This window comes from Lithobates pipiens, unplaced genomic scaffold, assembly GCF_037356315.1.
Source record: "Lithobates pipiens isolate NorthernLeopardFrog02 unplaced genomic scaffold, aLitPip1_a1.2 Scaffold_19, whole genome shotgun sequence".
In the NCBI taxonomy this organism is placed as follows: domain Eukaryota; kingdom Metazoa; phylum Chordata; class Amphibia; order Anura; family Ranidae; genus Lithobates; species Lithobates pipiens.
This window is the reverse complement of record NW_027507764.1, coordinates 486,454,077-486,475,976: the sequence shown is the minus strand read 5'-3', so window position 1 is coordinate 486,475,976 and position 21,900 is coordinate 486,454,077. Positions and strand designations below refer to the sequence as shown.

General features: G+C 38.4%; 1 protein-coding gene across 4 annotated transcripts in view; it reads right to left on the bottom strand.

Annotated features, from left to right (window-relative positions):
- RALYL (RALY RNA binding protein like) overlaps positions 1 to 21,900 on the bottom strand; it is a 1,540,715-nt gene that overhangs the window by 207,271 nt on the left and 1,311,544 nt on the right. The window lies entirely within an intron of this gene.

Sequence of the window (21,900 nt, the reverse complement as noted above, 5' to 3'; positions counted from 1 at the left end):
GGGCCAAGAGCAGCAAAGAGGGACCAGAGAAGAGGAGGCTCTTGTCTGCTCTGTGCAAAACCAACTGCACAGAGGAGATAATTACAACATGTTTGATATTTTTTATTTTTTTTAAACAAACCTTTACAATCACTTTAAGTGCTTTCTCCTCACTGCTAAGAAAAAAAGGAGAAGTGTTGTTCCTCCACTGACGCATTTAGCTGTGCAAATAGCTGTTTCAACACATCACTTGTTAATTGCAATTGATATATTTGAAATATTCATATGAAATTTTCATATTTGCCAGACTGAAAAGAAATAAAAAACAAATAATACAGCATGCTTTAGTACTGAATATAATAAGTAGAATATTAACTACATAAAAAGAGTTATAATTTCCTTTAACATGTACTTAGCAAACTATTTCAAATAGTGGGATTTGCTATAAAATGAAAAACTCAATAAAACACAATAACCCGCAATAAGACAACTCACAGCTAATGACAGATTCATCTGCCATACCTTAAGATGCAATAATGATTTGCAAAGTTCTTAATGAATCCCAGTTCTAGAGCTTAATAATTTCTTGTGTTTATCTGTGATGGCCTATGCAACCATATTTTATAAACAGAGCAACGTTCTAATAAGATGACATGAAACATAACTATCTTAATAGCTTACATCTGAGTCAGGATATATTAACTTCTAAAGAAAGAAATCACAATTTTGTGTTTGATGTTCTTCATGGCACATCAATAAAAAGAAAAGATATCACAGCCAGAAATGCTTAGATTTATTTTCTGACATTTGCTATAAATTCAAACACACAGTACCAGAGCTATCTGTTGTCTAGAGGATTGGGCTTAGTAAGCTGTGTGATCATGATTCACTACTGAATTATTTTTTCAGCTAACTACACAGATCAGAGAGGGATATGCAATCACAGTGCGGGGGATGGAAGATCAGGATTATCCATGAACAGGTATATTCAGATTTCAAAAATGTGAATAACAAAGGTTTAGTCTACCCAAAAAATAATATTCGAAATTTCTCAGGCCAGGTTTCCTTATGATGACAGCAGAGGTCCATGCCTGTATGCATGCTGCAGACTCCACCAGGAGCCTTTTTAACACACAACTGGAGCACATATGGAAGACAGAGACCGTGCATTGCCACACTAGAAGAAGTGTCTGAACAAGAACCTTCATTTTAATCACCATTCTTTAAAAGAAAATTGCAAAAAAAATAAAAAATGAAAATTAGCAAGTTAAAGGTTAAATGAGATGTTAGTGATTGTATTTACATATACTTTAAAGGGTAAATACATTTCAAGACAATGAACGCAAACACAGATGAAAGATGTCAAGTCCTTAAAATGGTTGTAAAGCAGAAGGTTTGCATTAAGATTAAAAGCCTTCTTTGTGCAGCAGCCCCCCTCAGCACCCCTAATACTTACCTGAGCCCATTTCGATCCAGCAATGTTGCACAAGAGGCTGAGCTGCCCGGGACTTTTACTCCTCATTGGCTGAGACATCTGTCAATCAAAGTCAGTGAGCCAATGAGAAGAGAGAGGGAGCATAGCCGGCCCATAGCTCTGTGCCTGAATGGACACAGGGAGCTGTGGCTCGGGTTCCCCTATAGCAAGCTGTTTGCTGTGGGGGCACTCAGCAGGAGGGAGGGGCCAGGAGCATCAACAAGGGACCTGAGAAGAGGAGGATCCAGACTGCTCTGTGCAAAAGCATTGCACAGAGCAGGTAAGTATAATCTGAGACTTTAGTATAACTTTACGTTACAGAAATGCACTGACTGCAGAAACATGTATTGGTGCGATGCAGTGTCATTCAATTTAAATGGCATCCCAACTCAACTTGCCAACAGACATGAGTTGTGGTGTGCTGCCAAAAATGGTACATATATGACTACAGGATGAGGGTGCATTCTCCCTATGCACCAATTCCCACTGGTTGAAATGTGCATAGATGACTGTGCACATACCTGTTCAACTAAAGAGGTGATATTAAAAAGTCCCCATATCTATTACTGATTGGTTAATGTCCAGAACACAAAATGGGCAAAAGGTTCACCACCTGTAGTTCTGCAGTTTTCATTTACAGCTCTCTGCAGGACAGAGACATGCAGACAACTCCATATAGAGATCGGGGGTTCTTGCATAAATGGTCATAAAATCTTGTCTTCCCCCAATAATAATAGTTTAGGAAAATCGTATTTCCCCACTGACAAAAATAAGTATCACAACAATATGCCCCAACTTAAAATCAAAATATTATATGGAGGTACCAAGTAAAGATGGAATCAAAGGTACCAGTGACTAAGTGGGTATTGTTTGGACTACCCTGTCCATATGTCAAGACTGGACAAAGAAAACTAAAAGTGAATCAAGAGTCACCAGTCCCCATCCCCAACCCCCCCCCCCAAAAAATTAAGATGTGGTAATGTTATGCTGAGAGCAACTTATAAAACAACCCTGTGGTATCTGGAATTGTAGAGTGCTCCCTAGCATACCTTAAAGATTTGCCCCTTAGTTTACTAAATAATGACAATGGCTTCTGCAGTGTTTATTACACCTGGTTTTCTTATTGTCTTCTTGTTTCTTACCTCTAGATGGTGATATTAGGAATGCGTAGCACGCATGCACATGTGTTGTGACGTCATTATGCCACGTGCACGATGACATCATTGCGCTGCATGCATGATGACGTTATCACGCGGGTAGCATGACGGCCATCTTTGAACACATATTATAAATAAGGGAACAATTGAGCCACTATTTTCATGTGGCTCTAGCTTGCATTTTATTCAGCACACTATTCATTTGGTTTCTTCTCCTATTTATTTTTATCCACCCCTGACAAAGCTCTGTCTTTGTAGAGTGAAACATGTTGGCTTCTTTGGGGAGCACTTTTAGAATTATTATTTTGCGGGCACACATGGTTTCTTTTGAGGTGGGGGCTGGTGACTCTTCATTTACTGTTTTATTTGTCCAGTCTTTACGTATGGAGGGGACAAACTCTATGCAGGTGCTGCCAAGTACTGACCACTATAGAACAGGAATTGAGGGAAAATGTCTTCAATAATGCCTGCCCATGTTTCTATTTCTTCCCTATCCTACACAAAACAAAGTACATTTTGGTTGTAGTTCAAGCTTAAGTTTTCTTTCTCCATTTTTGTTTTATTGCAAAATAAATGGTGTCTTTACACCAAAAAATAAAATAAATTTTTTGTTGATACTTAAAGGAAAAAAATATAAATACATCTTATAGAAATCCAGCCCTATTAGACCTAACCAGTGATATTTTTAGATTTTCTCTAAAATGTATAAAAATCTAAGGCATGACGCTACAAAGCAACATATGATTAGGAAGAAAATATGAATACAATATGCTAGGATTGTGAAACAAGAGACAGGCAGCCATCCGTCTGTAAAACCTTTCACTAATCCAGTTTATTCTCCAGACTAAGTGATAGTTGTGATTAGTAACACCATCAGCATCAACAACAATACTGAACAACTCTTCTGGCACAGGTATTATAGAAGAAGGTTTATGAAGCACAGGAGATTGGGTGGTGGGGTATAAAAATATTTATTTTTCATTTCCCCTCTTCATAGTTTGTAAGAGGGAAAGTGCAGATGTTAAGGTTAATATGGCTCTTTTTTTTTTTTTTTAGAAGCCTCGTACACCAAGTGTAGGCAGGGAGACACCTTTTTTTTTTCTTTTCTTCTCTCTTCCTTCTTAGTTTGTAAGAGGAAGAGAGTGGTTATTAACCCCCATGATGGTATTGCCGAGTCTGGCTCGGGGTGGAATTTTTATACCAAGAGCGGTAACCCCGAGCCAGACTCGGGACTGCATTGCTGGATCCAGGAGGAGGTTTACTTACCTTCTCCCTCGGATCCAGCGTTGTCTCCCCGCTGTACGAGCGAGCTGTGTCTCGCTCGATCTATCACGGACCCGATCTCCGTGCCCTGCGAGCGTTGCGACGCACGGGGACGGAGATCGGCGCCAAATTCAAAAAGTGAAACACACAGTATACATACAGTATAATATAATCTTACAGATTACATTGCTGTATGTAAATATTTCACACCCCCTTTGTCCCTAGTGGTCTGTCCAGTGCTCTGCATGCAGTTTTATATAATAAAAACTGTTCTTTCTGCCTGCAAACTGGAGATTGTCCATAGCAACCAAACTGTCACTTTACATCAAAAATGGTTTTATACCAGCTAGAAAACAGCGATAATAAATTGTAATTACTCGCAGAATTGAGGGATAGCGATTTGTGGGGAGATCCGTCATCAAATACTGAAAAGTAATGACAGTGACAATTCTGCAACTGAGCAAATGTCAGTGTTTTTGATTTGATTACATTATTGAATAATTTTTATTATTGTTATATTATTATTTGGTACAATTATTTATAGTTATTTATTATATTATAATTTATGATTTCATTTTTCAAACTTTATCATACCCGGGATGTCTGCTAGACTCTGGTTTGGACAGATTTAACAGAGTTATTCCTAAGAATTACAGGACTACAATATAAAACGCCAAATTTTCATGCAAAATAATGGTACTGCTTTTAGGTTAAGGTTAATATGGCTTTTTTAGAAGCCCAGAACACCAAGTGTGGGGAGGGAGACACTTTTTTTTTTTTTTTTTTAGAAAGTGAGGGGGAGGTAGACGGGAGATGTGGGGAAAGGGAGGAGAGGAAGAGCGCCTCCTTTTTTTTTGGTAGGGGATGGGTACGGTATATCTGTAAAAGGGTTTTTAGATTTGAAAGCATTGGAAATGTGATATACTATGGAATATTAATGAAACTGTTATAAAATTAATGATATTTTGATAATAAAAAAAATAAACTATTCTAAGAAAATAATACAGAAAAGGACTTAGTACTGTATCTATACTTTGTCTGTTTGTCTTTTGGATTACACAAGGAACTTCTTCTAGTATATTATTATTATTATTATTATAATTATACACGATTTATATAGCGCCAACAGTTTATGCAGCACTTTACAATGTATAGGGGGGGCAGCACAATTACAGTACAGTTCAATACAGAAGGGACAAGAGGGCCCTGCTTGTAGAGCTTACATTCTAAAGGGTATATACAGTAGTACACATACAATGACTAGGATATAAAATGTCACAATATTCATGCAAAGTATAGAGTCTTAATCAGTTGGAAACAGGTTGTTTTAAACTTTCAAAATAAAAAATATTATCCATGTAAAAATTGTGATATTGAGTTTTTGCAGTGCTTTCTATCAGGCTTGTTGAATTTCTTATGTTTCCCAAACTATATAAAGGCTTTTGCAATAGAAGAAAAGAGGTTTGATTATATATGTACCTGCTGATTTAGACTCTATCAGTTTAAATGAAAAAAAATTGAAGCACTAAAACCATCTTAAAAGACTACACAATGGTGAAACTGGCCAACCGTATTTCCTTAGCTACTGAGAGATTAATATGTAATCCAATAGCAAAAATACTTTCTATATTGAGTTACTTCATGATTCATTGACTCATTTCAAACCTAAATCTCAAGTTTGTGAGTTTGTAATACATTCCTTATTTCATACTGAATAACTAAACATGTGTTTCCTTGCTTCCTGAAAGAATATCAAATATTTGTAAAAAAAATGACATGAGTAAAATATAAACCAAATTAAAAAAAATGCTACAAAAAGGTTTTTAGTAGATTTTCCATACATGCTGTATAAATCAAAGCAATATTCACTCTAAGGAGTGTTAATTTAAAAGAGAAAATTTTAAATTCACCAGCAACTCAATATCCAAGCCATCATTAACCTGATGGGGAAACTTCAAGAACAGAGAAAAGTGACTTTCATGCGATCATAATATCAGACTCCACAGATATCCTTTCATGTCCAAAGTAACGAAACTGAGCTTGATAAATCTTAATAAGTTCTTCAGACAAGCTGTGATGACCATGGGGTGCCATCAACAAGGAGGCTTCCTTTACAAGAGGTATTCCTAAATGTCTGCTTTATCTTTACTGAATGTTACACACATCTTCAATAATAATTACTATTAGTAATTACTAATAATTACTGCATATTTAATGACACATACACATGTAATGTTTATCTAATATGATTTGTGAAAATGACTTATTATTTTTAAACACAAACATTTGATAAACCAAATGTATAGAAAAAGTATGGAGGAGGCTATTGCTCATCTGTTCTAAAAATATAAGTTCCCTAGCTGTCAAATATAAGTTCCCTAGCTTTAATACTTACTAGTCACTGACCTCTGAATTTGAACTAACTTTGACTAGTGTGTTCCTTAAACTTGTTCCAGATCAGCCAAAACAAAATGATTGAAGCCAAGGATTGCCAACAATTAAAATGTTGTGGGCCAATGATGGTAATCTGCATATTTTTCTCCATATGGGTTTCTTATAAAATGAAGTGAATATACAAACCAGAATAGCTTTACGAAATAAGCAATACAACAACCTAACATGAGCTCACAAAAAAACCCAATCAAAATGTACATTATCTTTCAGTCATGTAACTTTTTTGTTCTTCTTCAATTAAATAAAAAAAAATAATTCCCTACTCACGCTATCACTTTTTATTTCATACATCTTAAAAAAAAAGTACATGTATTACTTTGACATCATAGGCAATGACACAATGGGAAATTTACGAAAGGCAAATCCACTTTGCACTGAAAGTGTGCTTGGAAGTGCAGTCGCTCTAAATCTAAGGGGTAGATCTGAAATGAGTGGAAGCTCTGCTGATTTTATCATCCAATCATGTGCAAGTTAAAATGCTTTTTTTTATTTCTCTTGCATGTCCCCATCGGATGTACAGCGACTTTAATTCCAAGTGCACTTTCAAGTGCACTTGTAGTGCAAAGTGTATTTTCCATTAGAAAAATAACCCCCAATGATTCTTAAATTATTAGGCTCCTATCTTAAATGCAAAAATCATCCATAAGTGGTATGCTAATTGGTATTATGCAAGGAGCCAAAGCAGTTAAATAAAAAAATATAGATTTTAATCACATCATGAAGGGCTGTGTTCTTATTTCAGCTATTTGGGTTTTGCACAGCAAGAGTAACATTTATCCAACAAATATGTATGTGTCCAGGCAAGGCAAATAATGTAAGTCATCAAGCAGGAATTAAATTACAGTAATTGTGTATGCCCAGTGGGTTAATACATGATTAAATTGCACTTCATTATTATCAGAACAGAGAAGGGCAGCTCTCCTATCAATAGAAGCTTGACATGAAACTATAGAAACTGATGAATAGTAACACATAGCTGTAATTAACCCGAAAATCAAGCTGTGAGTATGAATTTCAAATTTCTGTGTCCTCTCATAGTTATTATTCACATCTAGTAATTCTTGTGAACTTAACTTGTTGCAGTTCTTTTCATTTTTTTTGTACCTGAAATGTTCTTTAAAGTTGATCATACATCTTCTAATTCCAATCTAATCGGCTGGGTAAGGCTCAAAGCAGGTATTGCTAGAGAGTGATAACTACTTTCAATTATCAAAAGTACTAAAACTTATTACAGGAATTACAGATATTATTTCAACTTAGAGGAAAACGATAAAGATTGTATGTCAATGGTAATTTTCTGTTTTTAAGTTAATATGTTTTTATTCTGTTTTTGGTATGCTAAGCTCTGGCACAACTATAGGGTGTAGGATGGTGACCTGTATTGATCAGCAGAGAAGAGCTGGGTTAATGGAGCAGTGTTAAAGTTGAACACTCTGCTGGAAAACGTTACCGTTGCAGTTTTGTCCCCTTCCACACTGCAAGATGAAATGCTCATTTTGTTTAGGGGGATAGGAATAAGCACCTTTCCCCTTTCCTTATTATCTTCTTCCTCTGCAGCCTTCCTGGTGATCCTGTAATGTTGAAAGGCCCTAAGTGTCCTCTTGAACAGCGCAGGAATGCTGGACTAACAGTGTTGGGCAGAGATGGGTCGTGTGGGGAAACTGAGGTTAATACAAAGCTCTGCCCCTAAAACCGTAAGGGGATAATAAGCCAACCAGTTGCCTAGCACATACAGAGCTGGCTGGGATAACAAGTTATTTGTTCAGGATATTGGCTCTCTGTAAGGCTGGAAATGCCTTTTTCACTTTGGTTTGTTCAAACATGGGGAAAGCTGCAGAAGAAAGCCATAAGCATTTTAACATAGTAAGTTAAGAGCTACTTTTAAAAATATATTTGTTTGTGGCTGGAGTTTAGCTTTAACATATTGAAAAAAAAAAACCTTTCTTCTTAAAGGAAGAGCAAAACAGTCATTTTCTCCATTTGGTTAAGATGATTGTTATGTAAACTTCAGGCAGAGCATTCTGAAATGGAGAGCTACTGTTCTGACACATTAATGTGTGTGTGTCTGTCTGTGTGTGAATCTTAGCTTTAGCTATTGAGTTCTGTAAACTGCATGCTTTTTTTCCAGCAAAGGAAAAAGCTTCAAGCGATTGCAAAGTCTATTTTTTTCTTTAAATAACAAGCATGTTATACTTACCTGTCCTGTGCAGTGGTTTTGCACAGAGCAGCCTGCATCTTCTTCTTCTTGGCTCCCTGTTTGCTGCTCCTGGCCCCTCCTTCCTTTTGAGTGCTCCCATAGTAAGCAGCTTTCCATGGGGGCACCTGGGCCGAGCTGCAGCTCTGTGTGTTAATTTAGACATGGAGCTGCCATTCAGACCTGCCCCCTTTATCTCCTGATTTTCTAACAGACTTTGATTGACAGCCACGGGAGCCAATGCTGTGTCTCAGCCAATCAAGAGGTGATGGTCTAGGGAATTGTGGACATCACTGGAGAGAGATGGGGCTCAGGTAAGTATTAAGGGGGCTGAGGGGGGCTGCTACATATAGAAGGTTTATATTAATGCATTTCATTTACTAGTTAAAAGTTTGCTAGTAGAAAAATATAAAATACTCATATACTCACATTCATATTTACCTTAATAAATAAAAGTAGTAAATCATGAATATACATACATACATAACCATTATACACTCACGGTAATAAAAATTGCTTTTTGCACCATGGTTTAGGCCAGGGACTTCCAAAGTACAGTCCGCTATGAGATTTTAGTCCTCAGTGAACAGACTTGGGATTCAGATCAATTTATAGCCACTTTTCCGACTACCACGTCAAAACCCCTGATGACTCAATTACCCAACTACTAAATATCTGTTTTCTTATGAGTCATATATTATGATGATTCTGAAAAAGATCCAAGTAAAACGTATTTATGCTATTTATTATTTATGCTATATTTTTAAATTAATTAATTTTGTTTTTTCAGCCCACAAATATTTGTAAAATATTCAATTTAGCCCTTGTACAGAATAGTAATTTAGAGAGCCTTGATGTAGGACATCCATGCTGTTCCGTTTAGATCACACTGACAATCACAGCTTTATCAGGTAACCATTTTCTATTCACATTGCAAATTTCATATAGCAAACAACAGAGATGCACAGCATATCTCTTCTTTCTTTGTCCATGCACAATAGCAATCCAAGGAACACAGTTACCCTAGACAAGGAAATTGCCAGCTGAGAAAAAGGGTGATTGTGAAGCAAGATAAAACAAACAATGAGGACTGGCTAACCCATCTGATATAGAGTTGGGACAAGCAGCCCCTTTCTTAAGGTGCATCTCATTTTTGAAGTTTTGTTACTATTAAAAAGAAATAAATATTTCAGTTTTTATCCTTTATTCTTACGTGCCCCTATAGCCTGCTTAAACAAGTCTAAAGGAGTTGAGAACGTTCAATCAATACATTTTAACTGTGTTCACTATGAAAACCAATCATGTGCAGATGAAATAAATAAATATGGCCAGCACTAGGAACACTTCAGCCTTCACTTGAGAGAGCAGTAATATCAGTCCAAGACTATGAACATGTTTCTAGAAGACTGAAAAACAAAAATGATATCATAACTCTGCTGTTGCAGCTTAGGTTGTGTCCTGGACCAAGCTTTAAAAGAGAAGCATGGGAATTAAAAAAATAAACATTTATACTCAGCCTGGCTCTAAGACTGAGAATAGAGCGATCGCACCATAGCTGATCACTCAGTTCTCAGTCTTCAGTGAGCAGAGAGCTGGTAACAGTCAGTCACTGGTTCTCTGCTCTGCCCCTCTAGGGCTCACTGGAGCGCTGGGCTGAGGAGAGGGTGAGATCGGCTGGTTAAGGGCCTCAATGGCACAGAGAGGCTGAGCCAGCTACCCCCCAGGCATCTGGGTGGATCAGGACATTCAAGTCAGGATCTCTCCAGAGCCTGGACTAACTGAGTGGCTAAAGCTGGCTGTCGGCTGAATACAGGTCACAGGAGTGCAGAACTAAGTGCACTCCTGTGACCCACAGGAGAAATAAGGCCAAAAGAGTTGTGGCCCTACTTTTCATTTAAAGAAAAACTGCAATTGATGTCCAGGATCTGCCAATGCTGTTTGGTGGGGCCAATGGATGGCACAACCAGCAGAATAAATTATACATCTTTTGGCAGCTAAGACAGTTCACAACTCAACTGTTTCTTCAGCTGCTTACTTGGGCTTTAAATTTAAATCTCAATATAATTTACCTGTCATTCACTAACATGCTTCCTTTTATTTGTACTATGATAGCCCTTTGTGGTACAAAGTAAAAACACCCACGAGGGGATATGCCCTTTTTAATATCAACCATTTATTGTTAAAGACTCCACCTGTAAAAAAAATAACAGGAATAAAAATCAAAAAGTGCACCTTAAATGCTACTTAACTTTCTCGACAGTTTTTGACTTAACCTTTAAAGCAGATTTATGAACCTGTCAGGCACAGTTATAAATATCTGGAGTTTATATATGAGTGCCAGAAAATCTCTCTTCTTTTCAGCACTTAGCTTTTAACCGTAGACAATGCCATAACCTTGTTCTTCAGGAGTGTGTCCATTGGCAAAAACATCACGTCTTTGGTTGCAACGCACCACATATTTCAAATAATGTTTTGTTTGTCCTCTTTTTTTTTCTAACCCTAAACAAACAAAATAATCAATCTAAATTTATAGTGGCTACCAAATGCCTTCATACACTGGGTGCCAGTCCCGTATATCAATAACCAATTAATTGAATGGTCTGGGAACTTGCCCAAGGCATATAATATTCCATCAAGCAATCGTAGCGAAGCAGAGAAATCTCACTTAAGATGACTTTGCTGACAGGCACCCGTGACTCTGAGACTAAACATATAGAACACAAAACTGCATTTAGCCTGAACCTTACCCCAGAGCTCCCATCCATCATGCACACATAAGATTGCTCAATCAAAACCACATCTTTTCACTCAAAGTCAAGTGCCCAACTAGATAACCAGAGAAGCATTCTGAAATCTATTTAAAGTTTCCAGATTTCAGTTCTCTAGTTCATCTTTAGAACAGATCACAAACCATGATAGTGAAAAACAGCTCTGTACCTTGAAAATATTGTTTTCCCATGTAGTATGCACTACCATCAGCATATACATAAATGTCTATTCACAAAGTCTCTGACTGTTAACAGTACATTTGGGAGCAGAATGTAAATAAAGATGGCGGCAATGTAATAACACAAGACTAATAACTCAACACCTCCGACAACCACCCTTTCTCCAGTTTTAATGTACTCCTGTATTAAAATTCACTGAGAAGATAGGGGACTTGCTAGGAAAGGTAAGGTCACACACCAGCATACAATAATTGAGCTGAGCATATAAGAGAAGTATGAAAACATATGCTACCGCTTGTACGTGGTATATGCTCCTACTGGAGCCTGATGCTAGTTGTGACATATATAAAAATATACAGATATGTTATTGCAATCTACAATATGGAGATAGAGAAATAGAGTAAATGCCACCCAATATTTATTTACGGTGCCATCCTTCCCAGCAAGTTATTGAAAGATATTCTTTTAACGTTTGATAAATCTAAGTTGTATGTTGGTTTACATAAATACTGCATGTTACTATTAACAAAATTGATACTGGGGTTAGGAGACAATGGGGTTGATTTTATAAAACTGGAGAGTGGAAAATCTGGTTCAGCTGTACATGGTAGCCAATCAACTTTTAAATTCAGCTTGTTCAATTAGCCTTTGACAAAAAAAAAAAAAATAGCGAGAAGCTGGTTTCTGTACACCGCTGCACCAGATTTTGCACTATACAGTTTTAGAAAATCAACCCCAATGTATTTTTGTACACCGACAACATGTTTTTAGACCCTGTTTATAGTGTATTGACTTGCATTTACTGCACTGGAGGAATGCAGGTCACAGCTAGGACATACAGAAAACAATGGTGTCCTATTCACACTGCATTGTACCTACCAGTTGACACCAGAACATTAATAGAGGGGAAACCTTCCAATGGGGACACTAGTTCTGATAACCTTGGTGACACACCGATATTCGCCGATTTCCTGTTTTTGCTATGGGACAGGAAGTGAAGGAAAATCTCTCCAATGGAACTAGATGGCAAAAAATAAACGTTGATGATATAACCCTCCCTTACTCTATCATAAATGTGAAAAAATGTTTTGCTTTTAGTTCCACTTTCATTGAAAATGAAAGAAAATGATGTTACAATGTAAATGAAGACAATGGAAAAGAAAGAGGAAGAAAATGATAATAATCAAAGTGAAATATATTTCATAAAATTTGCATTTCTTCCACTTAAAAACCAAATATTCTGCATAACAGCAGGTACCAAAGGGGAAGTGCTAAAGTTGTAAGCTTCTTTAGCATTTATAGCATCCTTTCTCAACCAGGGTTCCATGGAACCATAGGATTGCTCTACAAATTGCTAGGGGTTCCTTAAACAATTAGCAATTTCTGCTTCTCGGATAAGTAACCAATGACTACAAAGATCTTTTTATGTACCTGTAAGTGAGGTTCCAATCACTGAGCATGGTTGTAAAAGGTTCTTCTCCCACTGACCACAGTGTAAAGGGTCCTTCTCTCTTGACCATTAATGAAAGTGGACACTTCACTGACCACCATTGTATGAGGGTACACCTTCACTGACTACAAATGTAAGGGGACTCTTCAATTTTTACTGTCTGCATTTCTTTTCTGACCATTATTATTTTCATTATTATTAAGTAATTCCTAATTTCTTATTGTTACTGAAAACAATGTATTAGAAATAGTTCCTGAAACCTGAAAGATATTTCAAGGGTTCCTTCTTTTTAAAAAGGTTGGGAAAGGCTGATCTATAGTAAGGTCAACGACTACGCTGACTGGAGCTATTCACAGTGCTGAAATTGTAGAGGCTATGAAAGACGAGTAGCTTGCCAATTTCTTTTACTAATGATTTTCCCATAGCTGTCACCCTGCAGATTTAGGTTAGGACCTTTGCCCACATATCTGGATAATTGCCATCAGTAGAACAACATTTTTGTATTCACTCCAGTTATTACAAAACAAGTCTGTTTACAGGAAACCCCAAACCTATTGACAATCCTTTAGGAGGTAAAACATAGATTTGGACAGGCTCATTATAAACAATGGTTGTGTTTTTAAAAACACATATTTTTCTATGTATTCCAAGGAAAAATAAAGGAATTAGAACTTCACTAAAGTAGCACAAAGAGCAACCAAACAAATTTTAGTTCTGAATTGTCAGATTAGTGAGAGATGATTTATGATTGGTTGCTATGGGACTGCATTTTGCACATAACCCTTCGCCTTGCCGATTAAGCCTGTTATTGTAGGAAACTACAGCATCTATCTGAAACACAATCTTCACACTGGAGGCTTGCTCCCAGTGTCATCTTATACCATCACATGCCAGGCTGAAAAAAAATGGAAGAAAGCTCAAGAAATTGCTCTATTCTTTTGAGGACAGGAAGCCAGAATGCTATTAAATGATATGAGATCTTTCATGTTCGTATATTTTTTCGAATGCTTGAATCAGATGCCTTTGGCTTCGAGGCATATCGCAAAATAGGCTATGTGCTGCAATAATCACCCAATTTAAACTGTGTATTCAGCTCATTTGTTTCAAATTTTAATTAGCGCAGAATATTGCAATTACTTCTATTGGCCATTAACATATTCTGCTGCTCATTTGAATTCATTTGCATGGCGGTTTGCCTCAGGCACCTCCGGCAGTCCTGGGGTATTTATCACAAGTACCCAACTTTGCTGAATAGATCTACTTGGTGGATTAATTATACCTTTCATATTTTTCTTATTACACAATATATGTGGCATGGAAAAAAGCATGGCATTTTAGCATGTAGCCATTTGATTATTGACCAATGAACAAAGAAATACCAATTTTAACCAAATTTACATAAAATAACCCTATTATAGCAGGGTTCTTACAGTATAAACTTATATCCCCATGTTGCTGACTACCAGATCCACATACACGAATATACATTTATGTTTTCATTTGTGGCTACACCACCTATTTTTATAGCACATTCCATGCTAGAAATAAAAAACCCAGATCTAATTATCTAACTGGAATCTTACCTTCTTTTCTCCTAAAATGTTTTACTTTCCGTCAGAATAATGTAGGGGAGCATGTGGACATGCAAATGTCAAGAAAATAAAGTGTATCTAAAGCTTATTTATTTTAACCTCTATCAGTTGTTTATTGCTGCCTACATCCTCATATGGGAGGTTCCCCCTCTCTATTTGTTCTGCTGATTGTAAGTAATGGGAAAATCCAAAATTTTGAGTTGTCCCCAGAATAGAAACTGAGAGGAAATCCAACAGGGACACTTATTCCAGCGACAGCTGTCTAAGAGCCAATTTTTCTTACTTTTGGAATAATTCATTTACTTTTCTATTGTGTCTCTAGAGAGGGAGTAAAGGGATTCTGCCCAGTGGGACAAATAAAAAAATAAATATAGAACTTACAGAGGTTATAACATTTCCTTCTCTGTCCAAAAATAGCACAATGTTTTGGTTTTATTGCACTTTAACTGTACATTTATTTTCCTGTTTATTTTACTTTGGTATTTAGTGATGGCATGGCCCACAGCTCTTTGTAAGTACATTGAACTATTACTCCATGCCAACTTAGAAGCCAGTAATGTCCTTGCCACACCATTATACAAAAACACATACAGTATATGTACACACAAGCACACAGACTAACTTTATATCTGGTGGAAGCAATTAAACCTACCTGTATTTTTACAGTTACAAAAGAAAAATGTGTACAGTGGTTGTGGGAATGAGAACCACTGTACATCATACAATGTATTGTATATTTTATAATTATTTATTTGTATTTTACTTCACAATTAAAATGATGACTAAAAATGTATTTAAAAAGTAACAGTACCTAATTTCAATGAATTTCATATTCTGTATGCAGGCCCACAATGTAATAATCCATATGCAGTCACCACAATCCACTGCTTTTAAAAGTACTTCCACTCTTCAGGAATAGGTCTTCTTCAATGCCCCCTCTACTCTTTCCCTTCCTTTTGCTCCCCCTAAACTCTATTAGCCATCAAGGATGAATAGAAATACTGGTACTACCAGATATGGTAAACATATAAAAGCAGCAGCAATGGAATCATACATATAAACTAAGGGGTTATTCAAAGCACAGAGTCACCTTAAGTAGGGATTTAAACGTCTACATAGATCCATACATAACTCACCATTTGAATCCACCCCCTCCACTGAACCATTACTTGTCTACGCACACCAATACATATATATTTACTCTAGTGTACTTTTACATTATGGGGAGACTCATTTAAATAAATAGTTATAGTCAGACAGCAAATAAATGCCAATGTATGGCTCATACAGTGGAATAAAGGCAATTCCTTATGGACAATACAATTATTAAGATTGTGTCCTCCTTACAGGGCATTAAAGTAGATGTGAATCCTTACTTTGTAGAACAACCCATTCAGTTTAAAGTAGAAATGAATGGCAAAACGTTTAAGTATACATATACAAAATCATTATGAATACCTTTTATTTTCTTTTTTTAGAAGTGATTGCATACCCTCTGTTTTTAGCTGCATTAGGAGCTCAGAAAGCTAGGGGGAGGAGAAACAGAAAACAGCAGCACACTGGCCTTTCCAGCAAATGGCTGTGCAGGGTGGAGGTGTGAGGACAAGTCTGATCATTGGAGGAGAACAGGCTGAGTTCCCAGCACAGGCAGAAAACTGACCTTGCTGTGCTCTCATGACTGGTGAGGTCAGTTTATTTTAATAGGAAAGCAGAGGGACTGGCAGGAACACCAGGTGCCCACACAAAGTAAGCAATATAAAGAGAACATGATATTTTACCTACAAGTACATGGTACAGCAGGCATAAATCAGGAATATGAAATGTTGGGGTAACATAATAAGGAGAGCAAGACTATTCAAACTAGTCTTCTACCAGATGCTGTGAACACAAATCTCATGGCCCCAAAAATAGCAGTATCAGATTGGTGCAATGCTTGTAGACAAATTAATGTGGTTCACAATATTAAATGTTATCACGATCAATATGTATACATTATTACTTTGCTTTGGGGGTGGAAACTGTAGCATCCATAGGGAATATGAGGAGAGTATACAATACTGATATCAGATGTAACATTTTTGCCATCTCTCCAACTCTTTTTTAAATTATATTTTATATTTTTACTTGTGTTGTTATGGAATGCTGGGGTACCAGAATAGGTTTACAGATATAATAAATATAGTATAGATATAGGTGCTCACAATCTCACTTTGCAAGCTTTCATCTGAAATTAGAAAAACTTTTCTATTCTCAATCTCAATCTTTTGTACAAATCCATCATTCATTGATTTTCATTTGAAAGCTGATAAATAATAGGTTCCTTATCCTTAATAATTGCAAAGCTGCTCAGGTGCTCTTGACATTGCTGTCAAGCTGTGCACATGCATGATTGATTATTCAATTTATTGGCAATATTGTACCTGTCATGGCAGTTCAGTTGTCTTGGTTTTGACAAGTGCAAAAGGGTGTCCATGACAGCTGCACGATCGAGTGATGGGTTTAAGCACTCGGATGTTTCAGCGGACTATTCTGAGTGACAGGTTGATAAATTAAAATTACAGTTGAAGAATAAACTCTGATTTCAGAGAATGTAAACAGCAACTCAGCCAACATTGTGTAGAGTTGACAGTGTAAACTTAAATGGATTTTTCACTTTCAGCTATAAAGGTGTAAAGCTCTGCTTATGGACTGATTAGGAAAGGAGAGTGCTCCCCTTCTTCCCCTGTAGGGACACTGCAAAATTAATGCAGAATACTGACACTCATAAACCCAAGTCTTCTGAATCCAAACACATTCTTAATCTAAGAGACTCTGTTTATATGAAAGCAACCTGAAAAGTTTCCGGTAACGTTACTTTAAAATGAAAGTGACTACAGCACAATCATTGATTTTAACAAACCATCAGATAGGTTCAGATAACATATGACCTTTTTTTCTTTTTTTTGCCATGCCTAATACACTTGTGGGATTTTCAGGCACAAGCAACCACTAGCAGCATAATAGTCAAGCAGACATAGTCCTCCATAGCAAGACACCTAACTAACTTTAAAGCCTAAGTTTAGTTAAATTGTTAGTTCTGAAGCTACTAGTACTAGTCACCAGGTACACTGTCACAGTCACTCTTTCGCCTGAATAATCAGTCTAAAGGTTTTCTCTTTTTGATGCTTTATTGGAAACTTGGATGGGTGCAGTATAACTGTGGGATACTCCAGCAACGTTACGTAGTAACTTGAGAACACTTATCCTCCTCATAAAGAATCTGACCACAGCCCTTTGCAGCAGCAAATGATGAGCTGAGCTACACTGGGTCACCATGAACAATGTACTTTTTTTAACCACTTCCCGACCAGCGCACGACGATATACGTCGACAGAATGGCACGGGCAGGCATATTGGCATACATGTACGTCCAATCTTCAATGCCGCCCTGCCATCGGGAACGTGCTGCCGGCGGCGCGCTCCCACGCTGGTTGGGACCCCCGTGAGTCCGGTCGCGGGACCCGCGGACTCGATCGCCGCGGGCATACCCGCGATCGTCTCACGGGACGGCTGAATGGAGGAAATGCCATGTAAACAGCATTTCTCTATTCTGCCTAGCAACTAGTCACGCTGATCTCTGCTCCATGTGATTGGAGCAGAGATCAGTGTTCACTAAATGAAAGACCAACCCCCCCACAGTTAGTAACACACCCCTAGGAACACTTAACCCCTACACTGCCACCCACTGGTTAACCCTTTCACTGCCAGTGTCATTTACACAGGAATCAGTGCATTTATATAGCAGTGATTACTGTATAAATGACAATGGTCCCAAAAATGTGTCAAAAATGTCTGATGGGTCCCCAACAATGTCGCAGTCACAATAAAAATCGCTGATTGCCGCCATTACTAGTAAAAAAAATAATAAAAAATTATTAATAAAAATGCTATAAAACTATCCCTATTTTGTAAACGCTATAACTTTTGCGCAAACCAATCAATAATCGCTTATTGCGATTTTTTTAACCAAAAATATGTAGAAGAATACGTATCAGCCTAAACTGAGGGAAAAAAATGTTTTTTTATATATTTTTGGGGGATATTTATTATAACAAAAAGTAAAAAATAATGCGTTTTTTTCAAAATTGTCGCTCTATTTTTGTTTATAGCGCAAAAAATAAAAACCGCAGGGGTGATCAAATACCACCAAAAGAAAGCTCTATTTGTAGGAAAAAAAGGACGTCAATTTTGTTTGGGAGCCACGTCGCACGACCGCGCAATTGTCAGTTAAAGCGACGCAGTGCCGAAATCGCAAAAAGTGGTCTGGTCTTAGACCAGCAAAATGGTCCGGTCTGCAAGTGGTTAAAGGACTTCTTTTCCTGCATAAATGACACTTTGTGCAGGGACAGTTCTAAGCACCAGAAACATGCACGCCTTCACAGGCATACTATAGACACCCCCCCCCCCCCCCCCGTATGACATTTGAAGGAATCTTACACTTTTGTTTCACTTTAATCATTATTAAAATCACTGCTCCCGAAAAAACTTCCCTTTTTAAAACTTTTTTTTGCATTGATACATGTCCCCTGGGGCAGGACCCGGGTCCCCAAACACTTTTTAGGACAGTAACTTGCAGAATCTTTTCTCTCTGTCAAATCTTTTTTCTCTGTCGAATATTTTCTCTATATAATGAATATTTATGTGGCCCCAGCCAATCCCTAAGGCTCAGAAGGGTGGCTGGAAGGTTGCATAAATAGCCTGAGCAGAGAGTTTCTTGTCCAGAAGACAGAGATTCCAGCCTAAAGGGCTTCTGCCCTCTCGGGCAGTTCAGGGTGCTTCGCTGCTCATTGAGGTCCCAGCGCTTTGCTAGCGGGGGGGGAGGGCTTTTCTGCTGAACCCTGCTGGAGCTGACTAAGGGACTTTCTTTTTGGGGACATCTTCATGGAAGAGGTGTCTGGAAGATATTAAAAGGAGGCATCCAATTGTCCAAAGACATAAGGGAGTAGAGTGAGAGATCCCAGTGACTGCGAGCTGCTGCTATCCCTTTTTTTAATTAGAGTCAGCATTACTTAACCACTTTCAGACCGGACCATTTTGCTGGTCAAAGACCAGACCACTTTTTGCGATTCTGCACTGCGTCGCTTTAACTGACAATTGCGCGGTCGTGCGACGTGGCTCCCAAACAAAATTGACTTCCTTTTGTTCCCACAAATAGAGCTTTCTTTTGGTGGTATTTGATCACCCCTGCGGTTTTTCTTTTTTGCGCTATAACCAAAAATAGAGCGACAATTTTGAAAAAAACTCATTATTTTTTACTTTTTGTTATAATAAATATCCCCCAAAAATATATAAAAAAACATTTTTTTCCCTCAGTTTAGGCCGATACGTATTCTTCTACATATTTTTGGTAAAAAAAATCGCAATAAGCGATTATTGATTGGTTTGTGCAAAAGTTATAGCGTTTACAAAATAGGGATCGTTTTATAGCATTTTTATTAATAATTTTTTATTATTTTTTTTTACTAGTAATGGCGGCGATCAGCGATTTTTATTTTGACTGCGACATTGTGGGGGACCCATCGGACATTTTTGACACATTTTTGGGACCATTGTCATTTATACAGTAATCACTGCTATATAAATGCAGTGATTCCTGTGTAAATGACACCGGCAGTGAAAGGGTTAACCAGTGGGTGGCAGTGTAGGGGTTAAGTGTTCCTAGGGGTGTGTTACTAACTGTGGGGGGGTTGGGCTTTCATTTAGAGTGCGGCACCGGCGGCGTGTTCCCGATGGCAGGGCAGCATTGAATATTGGACGTACCTGTACGCCAATATGCCTGCCCGTGCTATTCTGTCGACGTACATCGTCGTGCGCTGGTCGGGAAGTGGTTAAAATCACTCGCAGCAATTATAAATTGTCAGCTCTGTAATACAGAGAACACTCATTGAAAGTCATTGATAAAATAAATAAATAAATAAAAAAGCGTGGGGGTCCCCAAAATTAAATTACCAGGCCCTTCAGGTCTGGTATGGATATTAAGGGGAACCCTGCGTCAAATTTTAAAAAAAAATTGACGTGGGGTTCGCCCTAAATATCCATACCAGACCCTTCAGGTCTGGTATGGATATTAAGGGGAACCCCGCGTCAAATTAAAAAAAAATTGACGTGGGAGTCCCCCTAAAAATCCATACCAGACCCTTTATCCGAGCACGCAACCTGGCAGGCCGCAGGAAAAGAGGGGGGACAAGAGAGCGTCCCCCCTCCCTCCTGAACCGTACCAGGCCACATGCCCTCAACATTGGGAGGATGCTTTGGGGGTCTGTGACCCCTCAAAGCATCTTGTCCCCATGTTGATGAGGACAAGGGCCTCATCCCCACAACCCTTGCCGGTGGTTGTGGGGGTCTGCGGGCGGGGGGCTTATCAGAACCTGGAAGCCCCCTTTAACAAGGGGACCCCCAGATCCCGACCCCCCCTGTTTGAAATGGTAAGGGGGTACAAAAGTACCCCTACCATTTCACAAAGAAAGTGTAAAAAATAGTTAAATAAGACAAACACACTTTTGAAAAATTCCTTTATTAAAAATAAAAAATAAATTAAAAAAAGATTCCAGCGGTGGTAATCCATTCTTGCTATTCAGCGATGGACGATCATCTCTCCGTTACATCACCCCTCTGATGTAACACAGGCAGGTTTCCGTTACATCAGAGGGGGGCGGGGTCACCCATACATCACGGGGAAGCCCGGGTTTCCCCTTGCATCAGAGGGGGGCGGGGTCAGATGACAGGTGGCCCCGCCCTCCGCATATAACAAACGTCAGGCCGCCGGAATCCCCGCAGTGTCTCCTCCGTGGAGACAGAAGATGGATGGATTCCCTGCGCTGATTCAGATGAGCCATCGCTGGACCCTGGAGAGATGATCGTCCGTCGCTGGATAGCAAGAGTGGATTACCACCGCTGGAATCTTTTTTTCATTTTTTTTAATTTTTAATAAAGGAATTTTTCAAAAGTGTGTTTGTCTTATTTAACTATTTTTACACTTTCTTTGTGAAACGGTAGGGGTACTTTTGTACCCCCTTACCATTTCAAACAGGGGGGGCGGGATCTGTGGGTCCCCTTGTTAAAGGGGGCTTCCAGATTCTGATAAGCCCCCCACCCGCAGACCCCCACAACCACCGGCCAGGGTTGTGGGGATGAGGCCCTTGTCCTCATCAACATGGGGACAAGGTGCTTTGAGGGGTCACAGACCCCCAAAGCATCCTCCCAATGTTGAGGGCATGTGGTCTAGTACGGTTCAGGAGGGAGAGGGGCCGCTCTCTTGTCCCCCCTCTTTTCCTGCGGCCTGCCAGGTTGCGTGCTCGGATAGAGGGTCTGGTATGGATTTTTAGGGGGACCCCCATGTCAATTTTTTTT